Consider the following 13,291-nt stretch of genomic DNA (forward strand, 5'->3'; position numbering starts at 1 on the left):
AGAAAGACTAAACCGTGAAAATACATAGAAAAGGTGAGTCGAACAACCCTTGATCACGTCCTAAAGATCCAAAGCAAATCCAAGGTGGTGCACAAGAGATGATCACGGAAAGGAAGGTGAGTGGTCACGGCAAAACTCCTTAAAGATTGCGAAAACCTGAAAACTAGAGAGAACAAGTAAGAAATCGAAATTGTGGAGAAAAGGTGTTAACCTTGAGACATCAAATACACTAGGTATATATAGGAGGACGTCCCAAAGCTCTCCCAATCCGTTTCTACTTGAATTCTTAGGGGGTGGACAAAAAACCGAAGTGAGGCAGAAAACCGGCCGAACCGGACAGGTTTTTCCGGTTCGGTAACCGAACCAATTACATTGTGACCGAAAATTTGTAGAACAAGACCAAACTGGACATAAACAGGGTCAGATTTTGTTTTATATCCTGGACTAACCAGTAAAAATAGGACTGAACCGAAATTTAAATAATTTTTTTTTATATTTTTTTTATACCTGTCTTCAGATTATTGGTGGAACACAGAACTTGTGTAGACCAACTCACACCCAATCACACCTTTAGAAAATCTTAAAACCATCAACTTATTGAGTCATTTGACTCATTTCTACAGATCTACTACCTCTCTCTCACTCTCACTTAGTCACTCTGTCCACCTTTCTCTCACTCTCACTCTCACCCTCACCCGATCTACAGATCTACAGATCGATCAACCTCGACAGCCTCTCTCTATCGCCGGCTTGCCCTCTCTCAGTCTCTCTAGTCGGACGTCGGCTATCATCCTTAACTCTCCCTCTCTTCCAGATCGGGTCGGCTATCACCCTTAACTCTCCCTCTCTTCGGGTCGGCTCTCTTTTCACTTTAATTTTCGAACACTTATCTAGTTATCTGTGTGTTTTCATGTATATGGATTCTATTGCTACTACAAATTATAAAACCTGCATTGATCAGATATATGGAAACACTTTGAATTTGATTGTTCATATATGTGTGTTTTCACTTATTTAGTTATTAAGAAGATTTGATTCGCTTAACCAGAGCTTTAAGTGTTTTTGTTATATTGTTCATATCTGTGTGTTCATATCTGTTTAACCTTCTACTGTAACAAATGTTAGTGAACTAACCGAAGAGACTATATGATGGGTGAAAGGAGCTGCTTGTTGAAGACTTGAAGTTGCTGCATTTTTATTTGCTTAAATCAAAGACTTTTATTTGCTGTTGGTGATGGACTTTTATTAGTATGGCTGATGGACTTTTTTTGGTCTGCAACTAAGTAATGCTACACTTTTAGTCTTCACAATTTGCTGCACTTTTGAGTCTTTGATAGTTTGTTAGTTTGATTAGCTTGCGTTTTGGATGTTTGATTTCTGTTTTGAAAGTTCAGGTGTTAACAAAGGCTTAAAATTAGGCCTTGACCCAAAAAACAGTCCTAGAAAAGCAGGTAAACTGAAATATTAAAGAATTGGGCCTCAAACATGGGACAAAAAATCTAAAACGGCCCAACCTGAAACCTGACCTGGCAAACTCGATTTTTCGGCCCAACCGAAGATTCAGCCCATTACTTGGTAAATCCGGTTTCGGTTTTAAAAAGTCCACAACCTAAAACTTCAGGTCGAGGTCGGTTTGGGCCTCAAACCAACCCGGCCCGACATATGCCCAACCCTATGAATTCTCTTAGTTCATGTTGATTTAGGACTTTGTTAGCACAAAACAGATTTCCGGTAGAATTGACCTTAGTGTACTAAATTGGTCTTAACTTCTTCTAAAAAATTGATATCGACAAACCATAAAAATCACTAGAAACTAGACATCCGTAGATTTCCAACCATATAAAGATCATAATTTTCTGAGTCTTGAGCTATTTTTAAAACTCCGTTGAAGTTGACTGATCTGTACAAGCAGATTTCCGAATCTGTGATGGATTTGACCTTAAAGCATAACTTGTGTCCAATTAGGATTTCTTTGCCATCACATGCCTCTCACATGCCCTTATTGAATATTTGATGTCAAGAATCTTCAAAAACCCTCAAGAATATCACGGAAATTTACAATCTTTATCCACTTCGAATTCCAACTCCATATTTCTCTCAAAACCGAATCCAAAGTGTATTCCTCTTTATGTGCACGGCATGTGATGATTCAAGAGACATCTAAATGCTTCATGAACATTCCAAGGTGTCTCCTAACTTCCTCAGGTCTTCTAGTGCAAGTAGAACTCCATATGTAAGTAGGTTTCCTAGTCAAATACTGCTTCCTTTTGCCAAAATATTCTAGACTCTTCCGAAACCTTCTTGAGTAATCCTTATCTAATAGGGACTCCTTGTCACACTAGGATTCCTTATCTGAGTAGAATTGGGTTTCCTTATCCAAGTAGAACTCCTAGTCCAAGTCAGCTTCAGACTCTTACTCCAACTGGGATTCATTTTCCTAGTCAAACTGGGAGAACTTTCATTTCTTTATTTTTCTTCATTTCTGCGCCACTTGTGCCTTCCTTAGTCATTCTTAGACTTTGAGACTCTATTTTACTTGTAAAAACACTAACTAAGTTAAATTGATCAAGTTAAAGGAAATAACTTGGCAAAATATAGGGTTTAAACATTATAAACGTCGCATTTTATGCTCCTATCAATTAGGGGAATAATGGAATTGGATTAGTCAACATTAAATTGGACTTTAGAACAAGTAATTTCCATGTTTTAGGGCACAAATATGTATATGAATTTTGATCCAACAGATACCCTCAAACTTGAACTTTGCTTTCCTCAAGCAAATTAACCCAAATCCGAGACTACAACAACTACCTAATCCTTCCAACAATTCCTCAAAGAACACAATATAGATAGGGCATGGAAATCAAGTTAAGTCTTAAAGCTTCATGGATCATGGATCAAATGCTTGTGTTTTGAAATGTGTAACATGTCTCTAATTTGTCATTTCAATCTATCAAAATTGAGAATGCATGTCAAACTATGTTAACCATAAACTCACAAGATATTCACTCTATTTTTCACACAAGTTTTTAGGGGGTTAACTATTCTACACTCAAAACAATCTCATGCAATACCGCCATATGCTTGCTCTTCAATCTTATCTCCACTTATCCACAAAATCACATCTTGGATGAAAAAAGACTTTTATTGGATATAATGAGACTTAGGGTGAGGCATTGAAGAAATGAAATGGAATGGAAAAATAATTTTCAAGCAACTTAATAAGCAACAATCCTTTTTGAGATTAAGAACCTAAGAACTAAAGATGCTCAAAATTTCTACTTTCTTACCACTCCCCCAAACTTGAACAAAAACTAATTATTGAATTGAAATTAACATTCTTTTGAGATTTTCTTTTGTTTCTCCTCTTTTTGCTTTCTTTTCAACTTTTTTTTCTTTTTTCTTTTTCTTTTCACTAATATAAAGTAAAATTGCAAAAAAAAGAATACCCCTACACTTATTCTTTTTCTAATTACCCCAAACTTGTTTCTTTTAGTATCATGACATAAACAATCTCGTATTGCTTATTAAGTAAACTTGAAAGGGTAATTAAGATAAGTGTTTAAGTTAAAGGGACAAACATTTGTGGTGTGAAGAATTGAAAGACTAATTACACAAAGGCTCAAAATGGCAGTCTAAGGAAATTCAATCTTTTGGGACATACTTATTTGGCCATGGTGGATTCCTAGTTGCCTAAATCATTTTCACGATGTAAAATTGAGACAAAGAGTTTCGAAAGATATGAAGCAAGTTCTAGAGATGCAAAGAAAATGACATGTTCATTCATGAAAAATTAGTGCTTAGAACTATGCATGCACTTCAATTAAGCTCAAGTACTCACAACATGGCATGTAAGAGCTCTCACAAGTCTCACTATGCTTCTCTAACTCAATATATTAATATGACAAATATAGATATAAATGAAATCAAACACTTAATCCATAATGGTTTATTTTGAAAAAACAAGCTTATAAGACCCAACCATGCTTTCTAGCCCATATTTATATTAAGCTCAAGTTCATCATTGGTGTTGGAAGGAACCTAAAAGAAACACAAAAGTACTAGAAAAGAAAAGAATATTTTTTTTTTGAATATAAAACACTAACACACATTCCCCCCACACTTGAAGTTAACATTATCCCCAATGTTACAAAGTATTTTCTTGAAAACAATTTCAATAAAAAAGTCTAAGCATGGAAAGGAAGTGCTAACACACACAAAGAATACAAACAAATTAATAACTAAGTAAGAAATAAGAAATTTAATGCAAAAGAAGGTTTAGAATTTGCTCCCCCTTGTAGACCACAAGTGCTCCAAAAGTCACCAACAATCACCCACTACAAGGCATGAAAGCCTTACAATCCAATGCTATCAAATTTTGTGATGCTATTTCAAAAAGGTGGATTTAAGGGAACTCATCATCCTTCCCTTGCATCATAAGCATGGCTACCTCCAAGTAGGGTTTTGCTTTAAGGACATCTCTCCAAATCAATAAAAAGAAACAAGAAGAGCATCCATGACGTACATGACCTCCTCTTCAACTCCCAAGCTAGCTATCAAGTAAGGCTTCAATCGGTGGCCATTAACCTTGAATGTGCTACCATTACTTGGGTTCTTGATCTCAACGGCACCATGGGGAAAAACTTGCACAACTTCAAAGGGACCATACCACCTTGATCTAAGCTTTCCTGGAAAGAGTTTGAGCCTTGAGTTATAGAGGAGAACAAGTTGCCATTCCTCAAATGTCTTCTTGATCAACTTCTTGTCATGATAGGCCTTGGTTCTCTCCTAGTATAGCTTGGCATTCTCATATGCCTCCATTCTAATTTCATCAAGCTCACATAGATCAAGTTTCCTCTTCTCTCCAGCATTAGCAAGATCAAAATTGAACTTCTTGATAGCCCAATACGCTTTATGCTCCAATTCCATCGACAAATGACATGCTTTTCCATAAACCAACCGATAAGGTGACATGCCAAGTGGAGTCTTGTAGGCGGTCCGGTATGCCAAAAGTGCATCTCCAAGCTTGGTGCTCCAATGTTTCCTTGTGATCCCCACAACCCTCTCTAGAATGCTCTTGATCTCCCGGTTTGAGATTTCAACTTGACCACTCATTTGAGGATGGTAGGGAGTGCCAACCTTATGCTTGATGTCATACTTCTTGCATAGAGCTTCAAAATGCTTGTTGAGAAAGTAAGATCCTCCATCACTTATGATGGCTCTTAGAGTGCCATATCTTTGGAAAATGTTCTCCTTGAGGAATTTGAGCACAATATTGTGATCATTCTTGACACTTGCAATTGCTTCTACCCACTTTGAAACATAGTCAACTCCAACAAAGATGAATTTGTTGCCATAGGAGCTTGGGAATGGTCTCATGAAGTCAATGCCCCAATAATAAAAAATTTCTACTTCCACACTACGTCAATAAACTTATCAGACGACAAAGCTCAGACGACAGAATGTTTGTTTTCTGTTGTCTGAATAATTTTAACAACAGAATGAAAAAAATCTATTGTCTGAATATAGTGTATATCATGGTAAATCAGTTTTTTGAAAAAGGTTCTATTTCAAACAACAAATTTCTGTTGCGCATTACATTGAGATTGATTTAGTTTTGGTTGTTTGTTTTTTTTTTCTTTCTTGAAAGGAACTGTTTGAAAAGGGTTATGTTTCAGACAACAGATTTCTGTTGTGCATTGAACTGACTTTGGTTTCTTTTTTCTCCTCCTTTCAGTTTGATTTTTTTGGCACAACGTATCCGTCTAACACTTAATAAAATTTTGGCCCGACAAATTTATCAAACTGAAAGAAACCTAAAAACCTTCTCTCACCTCGCTCTTACTCTCAAACCCATCTTCTCTCTTGCTCTCGCTTTCGTTCTCGCACCCAACATGAAAACTGAAAACCCAGAATCATCTCAACCATCTCACCTCGCAAAATAGAAAACCCCATTCCAGCCAAACGATCTCGGTCTCAATCTCAATCTGTATCTTGGTCTCAGTCTGAGTTCGCATCTATCACTGGTAATCCCCTTGGTTAAGGGTGAATAGATTTAAGGTTTTTGTTGGATTGGGTATTTAGGGTTTTCTCGATTAAGTGTTCATCTCACTTTGCCTAGCTAGGCGATTGCTTTGGGTGGCAGCACAAGCGATTCAGGCGGAGGCTGTTATCTCTGTAATCCAAAATAGGAAGAGGAAAGTTCAAGGGCAAGCCCACGAGTCACTGCGAGTTCTCCACTCACGAAGAGATGGGTATTCAATCTCTCTCTCATTCTTTCACTTTTTCCTCTATTTCTATATCTATTTGCAAGGTTTCTATTGCTTGGTGTTTTCTCCACTCACAAAGAGATGGGTATTCAATAGATGAATTTGTAAATGTTTTGCGTATTCTAATTTTGAATTTGGGGTCTTCATCTAGAAGCTCGTACTTCTTTTACTGAAATTTCGTTCCTTTAATGAACTTTGGTCCAGTAAAGCAGTGAAGATAAGTTATAGGTTTCTGGTAGTGATTTCGATTCGCAGCAATCAATCTGAAGGTATTGGAGTTCGATTTAAGAGAACGACATCAAGAGATCCACCAATTTCTTTATGATGCAAATGAGATTCAACTTAATTTAAATTATTTGGTTTCTTTGTTATTGAATATTTCATCAATGATACTCTGCCATGTCCAGCATTCCCTTTCAATAATATTGCCAACAGCTTCTATGGTGCAGACCTTTGAAGGAAAATTTTAGTTAATCAATATGAAGACACATCAACATTACATGTGCAAGTAAGGAAACCTCTATTATTGTCAAGCCTTTTCCTTTAGCTTCGTCAATTCATGATTGAAAAGTCTCTTGATTTCCTTATGCATGTTCTCTTGATTAGATGATTGTAATGTATATTGCTTGAACTTTATCAATAAAACATTTCTTACATTCCACACACCATGTGCATTTGGCACTGTACCCCCCTATCATAGAAAAATATGTAGAAGCTTAATAACATCTAGAAGATAAAATTTCAGTGCAAGGTCATTTATCTCAATGGACCTCAAAGATACAACATATACTTCTCTGAGAAGATTTTTAATTCCCTTGAAGATGCGGACCAGCTACTACAGATAACTGAGTTGATCATTGCTAAATAATGGGAGGGAGCTTTCAGGAAAAGAAGCAGAGATTGGGCGGGAGTTTTCAGGAAGATTTTGATCATCTCTGGGAGCTACGCTTGGGTTTGTTTTGGAGGAAGTGCATACCTAGATTTTGATCAAGTTTAAGAGACAGGTTTTAGGAGCAAAAGAGGTATGTGTTTGATTGATTTTTAGTTCTATTAAGTTAAGGTTGGGTTTTTCTTTCTTTGTTGTGATTTGGGTTTTTATTAGGTGTGTCAATTTGTGGTCTTGATTGGGTGTTTTGTTTCTGAATTTTTTTTTTTTTTTTTTTGGTATGAAGATTTGAATATAAAACATTTTGGATTTAAGTTTTGGTTTGAATAGATAGCATAGTGATCATGGTTTTGGTATGCAAATTTATTGATCCACTAACATAATTCAAAATACAGAGCAGTTTTTTTTTTAATTTTTTTTATGGGACATGGATTTGCTAATTTTTTCTTTGGTATTCATAGTTGTATTATTATTTTTCTTTTAGTTGACTTTATAGCTCATACACCAGATTATGGAGCATCTAGAATAACAGCTTAACACGAACAAGCAATCTCTGATTGCATAACCACTTCCCAGACAAGGTAAACTATTGATGCCTTTTGAAATAAGATATTTACATTCTGAAGCTACTGCCAACTCAGAGGAAATCTACCTCTCCTATGCTGGCAGGATCACCGGTTGATGCCAATCTTCATTACTTTACTACACTTGAACTTGCTAAATTGACTGGAGATTTTTTTCTACTACACTGGTGCATTAGAGAGGACCATTTGTGCATTATTGGTAATGGTTTCGCAGACTTTCATGGCTCTATGTTTCACTATTGATTTGATTTCCTATTGACTAATTATTAAGACTCATGAGAGAGAGAAGGAAGGGTGGTGATGTTGCTGACTAATTGAGCTTCGTCGAAGACAGGCAAAGCACAAACTTCCTGGTTTTCTTTTGTCTGAAGACTTTTTTTCCTGATTCTTGGTTCTTACTGTTGATTGCTAATATATATATATATATATATATATATATATTTATGCATGTTCTTTCCTGGGAATTCTTTTTGTGCAGGAATAGATTCATTGAAGACTTGGCAAAGAGTTGGGTAAGTGATTTTGCTATCTAGACTTTCGTTGGGTAGCGATTAATTATCCTTTTTGAATTTTGCATGAGAATTGATTTTGGGTCTGGGTTTGTTTCAGCTTGGTTGCTTATGTTTTGAAAAAGCTTCCCCACTCAGGATCTGAATGCTGGTGAGTTTTGATTCCTTCCATATTGGTTTTCATTCTTGGTTTGTGTATTCTGAATCAATTTGAAGAAAAACGAAATTTTCATATTGTAAATTCTTTTGTTCCGTGTAGCTTCAGGAAACAGAGGGAAGGCTTGAACAATAAGAAGTAGCACAAGGTTTGACACTAATATTTTGGTTTTCTTCTTTGTCCATGATTTTCACAAATAGAATCCTACATCTTTGCAAAAGAAAAAACATAAATGTATATAAATTTCCTATCTTTACATGGATATAGCATAGTGCTACTGTTGCATAGAAATAAGGTGAAGAAATAAGGGAATTCGATCATTGCTCAAATTTGGGTTTGGGGTTTGTTTGGTTGTGAGGTCGACTACTGATTTAGTCAGTGAAGTGAGCAAGGTTAATTGCTCTCTTTCTCCCTCTGATGACAAAACAACTTTTTACTGAACAGAAAATGTAAACCATTTTAGTTCTTAGCCAAACTTGAGAAAGTTTCCAATAACTATATTTGCTTGATCTTTAGTTTGAAGTCAAGGCAATAATAATACTCATAACTTAGATATTGGCAAGGATTGTTATAGCTTTAGTTTAATCCTAGATTGATTGTACATCTTATATCATACAAATAAAATGTGTTTTCTGCTTAAAGTCTCAAATTTGCTATTGCTCGGTTTATTCTTTTGAGGCATAGTTGGTTCCTTTTTTTTGTTGCCAAGACAAACTCTCTCTTTCTTTGTTCAATCTGTTATGATAAAAAAAAATTAAAAAAAAAGGTTTTCTGCTGAAAGTGTCAAATTTGTTACCGCTTTGCACTATCTCAATTAAGGCAGGGAGAACTTTCTATGATTAACTCTTTGAAACTTTTAACTGAATGATTAGTACATGGTAGAATGAACAGATACCACTCCAATATTAGTTTTAGTCAAAGATTCATTACTTTTTTCTTTGCTATTCATAGTCATATTATGTTCAACTTGATTCTCATTTCACTATCTTCAGTAGGGTTAAGATCCTTAATACTAATGCTTTTATCCAATTTCATTGATTCAATTAATTCTCTCAAATTGCATTGAACTTGCTTTTCTGGAAAAATAGTTCAACTGATCTTAACACCGATGGTGGCTGATTATAAATTACCAAGCAACTTGCAGCGCATGGACCAACTGTAATACTTATATTTACCAATCAAGATGTGCAACATGAAGCCACTACGATCATACAAGAAAGAAGTCTCAATTTGCTTTATCCTCAGCTGGATGAAGCTAACATCCATCAAAGATCTGACTAGATTTGAACTTACAGGTTGCTGTGAAGAAATTTGGGTAATGTGTGAATTAGTTCAAATCAAACCAAATCTTTCAAGTAATTTTTTTTGCTACTTGATTTGCATAAAAATTCCACTATATAATGTTATGAAGCACTAAGCAATTTGCTTATGTATTATCAAGTGATTATATTGTTAGTTTTAACCAAATTGTAATCAACAATATTTCCACACAATCCATCAAATATTCATCCATCACATTTAAAACTTCGAAAAAAAATTAACCCGTAGCACAGCGCGGCCAAATTTGCAAGTATACTTTATTTCATGGTTTGATGAGTATAATCTTCATATATCATATATACTATTTTTTTTTTTTGGCAGTGGGCTAGAAGAACAAATCTTGTTTACACAGAAAAGGATATTGATGAAGCTCGGGCTGAATGGGCGAAGCATGTTATGAAGTTTGCACAAGTGTAGTGCGCACAAAGAGGGTCTGTGGTATATGTGTAGTTAGGGCTAGCTGTTTTTGTGCATATTGACATTGAATGCATAGCTAGATTATGGAGGGTTTTTTTGCCTAACTTTTGGCTTTATCGATCATATTTTGACCTCCTAACAGATTACTCAACTTTTAGGATGGATTGATGGTAATGTTGAATATTGATGTAGTTTGCTGGCTGATTTAAATGAAATGGCTTTTGACTTGTTATAGTTGGATGTTATTATTGTGCTTACCAGTCAACACAGGTTTTTCAATATATGTTGTGGTTATAATACAACTCATACAACATAAATACCGAAAGAAGCTGACGTTGCACCAAACATCAGACAACAGGAAGGCCTGGTTATAAGACAACTTATACAACATAAAAACCAAATCAAGCTGACGTTGAACAAAACATCAAACAATAGATATCTGTGGTTATAAGAGAATTGAGACAACATAAATAACCAAGAAACCGATACTAAACCTGACATCAAACAATAGAATTTAACCAAATATCTGTTGTCTGAAACAATAGAAGACCACAGAAGAAACAGGCCATCTATATTCCTTATGACAACCAGACAACAGAAAACCACAAAATCCATTGCTCAAAGTTAATTACCACAACAAAATGTACAAACCAATGTTGTTAAAGCAAACTCAAAACGACAGTAACTTTTCAAACTATTGTTTATAGTGTTGTACATCGACATATATCTGTGGTGTGAAACTCAATCAGACAACAGTACAGCTCAAGAATCTCTCTACTCACACGATTTAATTATGTCGTTTGAATACAAAAATAAACAATAGAACATAATAAATATATGTCGTCCACAATTGATTCACACAACAGAAAATAACCAAGATAGATCAAAACTCTATATATTCACATCACAGATTTCTGTCGTGTTAACTAAATACATACGATAGAGTTTTATGAATGGATGTTGTCCAGAATCTTTTATAACAACATATTTCTGTTGTTTGATTACATATTCAACCTCAGAAAGTTATAATTTGGCATATCTCGACACAATCAGATAACAGAATATTGGCCGGCCTATGTTGTTTGAGTGAAATATAGATCACGGGTAATATCTGTCGTCTGAAGGCCTAAGAGATATCAGGTTACTAGAAAACAGAAATTTTCTGAATCAAACAACAGTCCTCGGCTGTTGTCTGATGAGTTTATTGACATAGTGCCATGATGTTGGTGAGGGGCATTTGATTCCTTGAAGTAATGTTATCACTTCTTTGATATCTATCACAAGTACTAACATAGGCATGTGCATCTTTGAAAAGAGTAGGCCAATAAAAACTGCAACTTAGGCCATCTCCAATGGGGGGCTAAGGGCTTGATATAGCCCAAAAAATAGGATTTTCCATCTCCAATTGGGGCCTATGCCATTACAAAAAAGTGTTTGAAGGGGCTAAAAGGCCCATGGGCTGGGGCATATATAACCTTTTGTATAGCCCTTGGGCTTGCTTTGTGTGGGGACCACGTGAAAGCCAAAAACTCAATCTGATGTATTTTCATGGCTGAGATTAATGGCTGATGTCAGCTATGCACTAGCCGTTGGAAATTTTTTTTTTTTTTTGTCAATTATAGACTAGCCATTAGGCAATTATAAAATCATATCTAAAAAATTAATAACATTTGATCAAAAAAATAATTATATGAGTGGAAATAGTAGCATAATTATAAAATATATACTATATATTAGAAATACATAATGAAAAACAATAAAATAACATGGCATTTAAAATTATAGCCCTAAGGGTTGGAGATGGTAGAAATTATAGCCCTTACTATTCACATGAATAGAGATTATGGGGGGCTAAAATTTAGCCCAGGGGCTGTTTTAGCCCCCCCACAGCTAGAGATGGCCTTAGTACCTTGAATGCTGTCTTCTTCCCTCCAAAAAGACCTCCACAAGCAAGTGTATGGTAATGAGAAATGATACTAGGAACCTTCTCTTTAGCTATGCATCTTCTCAATATTTGATCCTTGCGAAACTTGAACAAATATAGGTTATCCCACAAATAATGGCGTGCTTCCTTGAGGAACCGCTTCCTTCCTTGATAATCAAGCTTAATTGGAATGTATTTCCCTTCACTTGCATGGTAGTTCACCAAATTAGCAAACCATGGGAGCTCTTTGACATTGATGTTGAACAATTGCTCAACCGGAAAAATGTCCTTCAAAGGAATGGATGAATCATCATCTCCTTCAACCAATCTTGACAAATGATCCGCCACTTAGTTTTCTTTCCCCGGTTTGTCTTTGATCTCAATATCAAACTCTTGCAACAACAAAATCCATCTTATCAATCTTGGCTTAGCCTCTTTCTTTGACAAAAGATACTTCAAGGCACTATGATCCGTGTGCACAACAACTTTTGGTACCAAGCAAATAACTTCTAAACTTCTCAAGAGCAAAGATAATTGCAAGAAGTTCTTTCTCCGTTGTGGTGTAGTTAATTTGTGCATCATTCAAGGTACGACTAGCATAGTAAATAGCATAAAGTACCTTCTCCTTCTTTTGAGCCAAAACCGCTCCCATAGCATAATCCGAAGCATCACACATTAACTTGAAAGGAAGAGATCACCAATCCGGTGCAATCATGATAGGAGCTTGAGTGAGCATCACCTTGATTGTCTCAAATGCTTTCAAACAATGTTCATCAAACACAAAAGGAGCATCTTTGGCTAGCAAATCACAAAGGGACTTTGAGATCTTGGAGAAATCTTTCATGTACCTTCTATAGAAACAGGCATGTCCAAGAAAGCTTCTAATTACTTTGACATTGTGTGGAGGTGGTAACTTGGAAATGAGATCCACCTTGGCCTTGTCAACTTCCATTCCTCTTGCACTCACCACATGTCCAAGAACAATTCCCTCATTCACCATGAAGTGGCACTTCTCCCAATTCAAGACTAGGTTGCAATCTTCACATCTTTGAAGCACAAGTGCCAAATAGTGTAGGCATTGATCAAATGAATCCCCAAAGATACTAAAGTCATCCATGAACACTTCAATGAATCTCTCCACCATATCACTAAAAATGGAAATAATGCACTTTTGGAAAGTTGCCGGTGCATTGCACAAACCGAATGTCATTCTTCTATAGACAAA

Source organism: Rosa chinensis, chromosome 4 (assembly GCF_002994745.2).
Source record: "Rosa chinensis cultivar Old Blush chromosome 4, RchiOBHm-V2, whole genome shotgun sequence".
NCBI lineage: Eukaryota > Viridiplantae > Streptophyta > Magnoliopsida > Rosales > Rosaceae > Rosa > Rosa chinensis.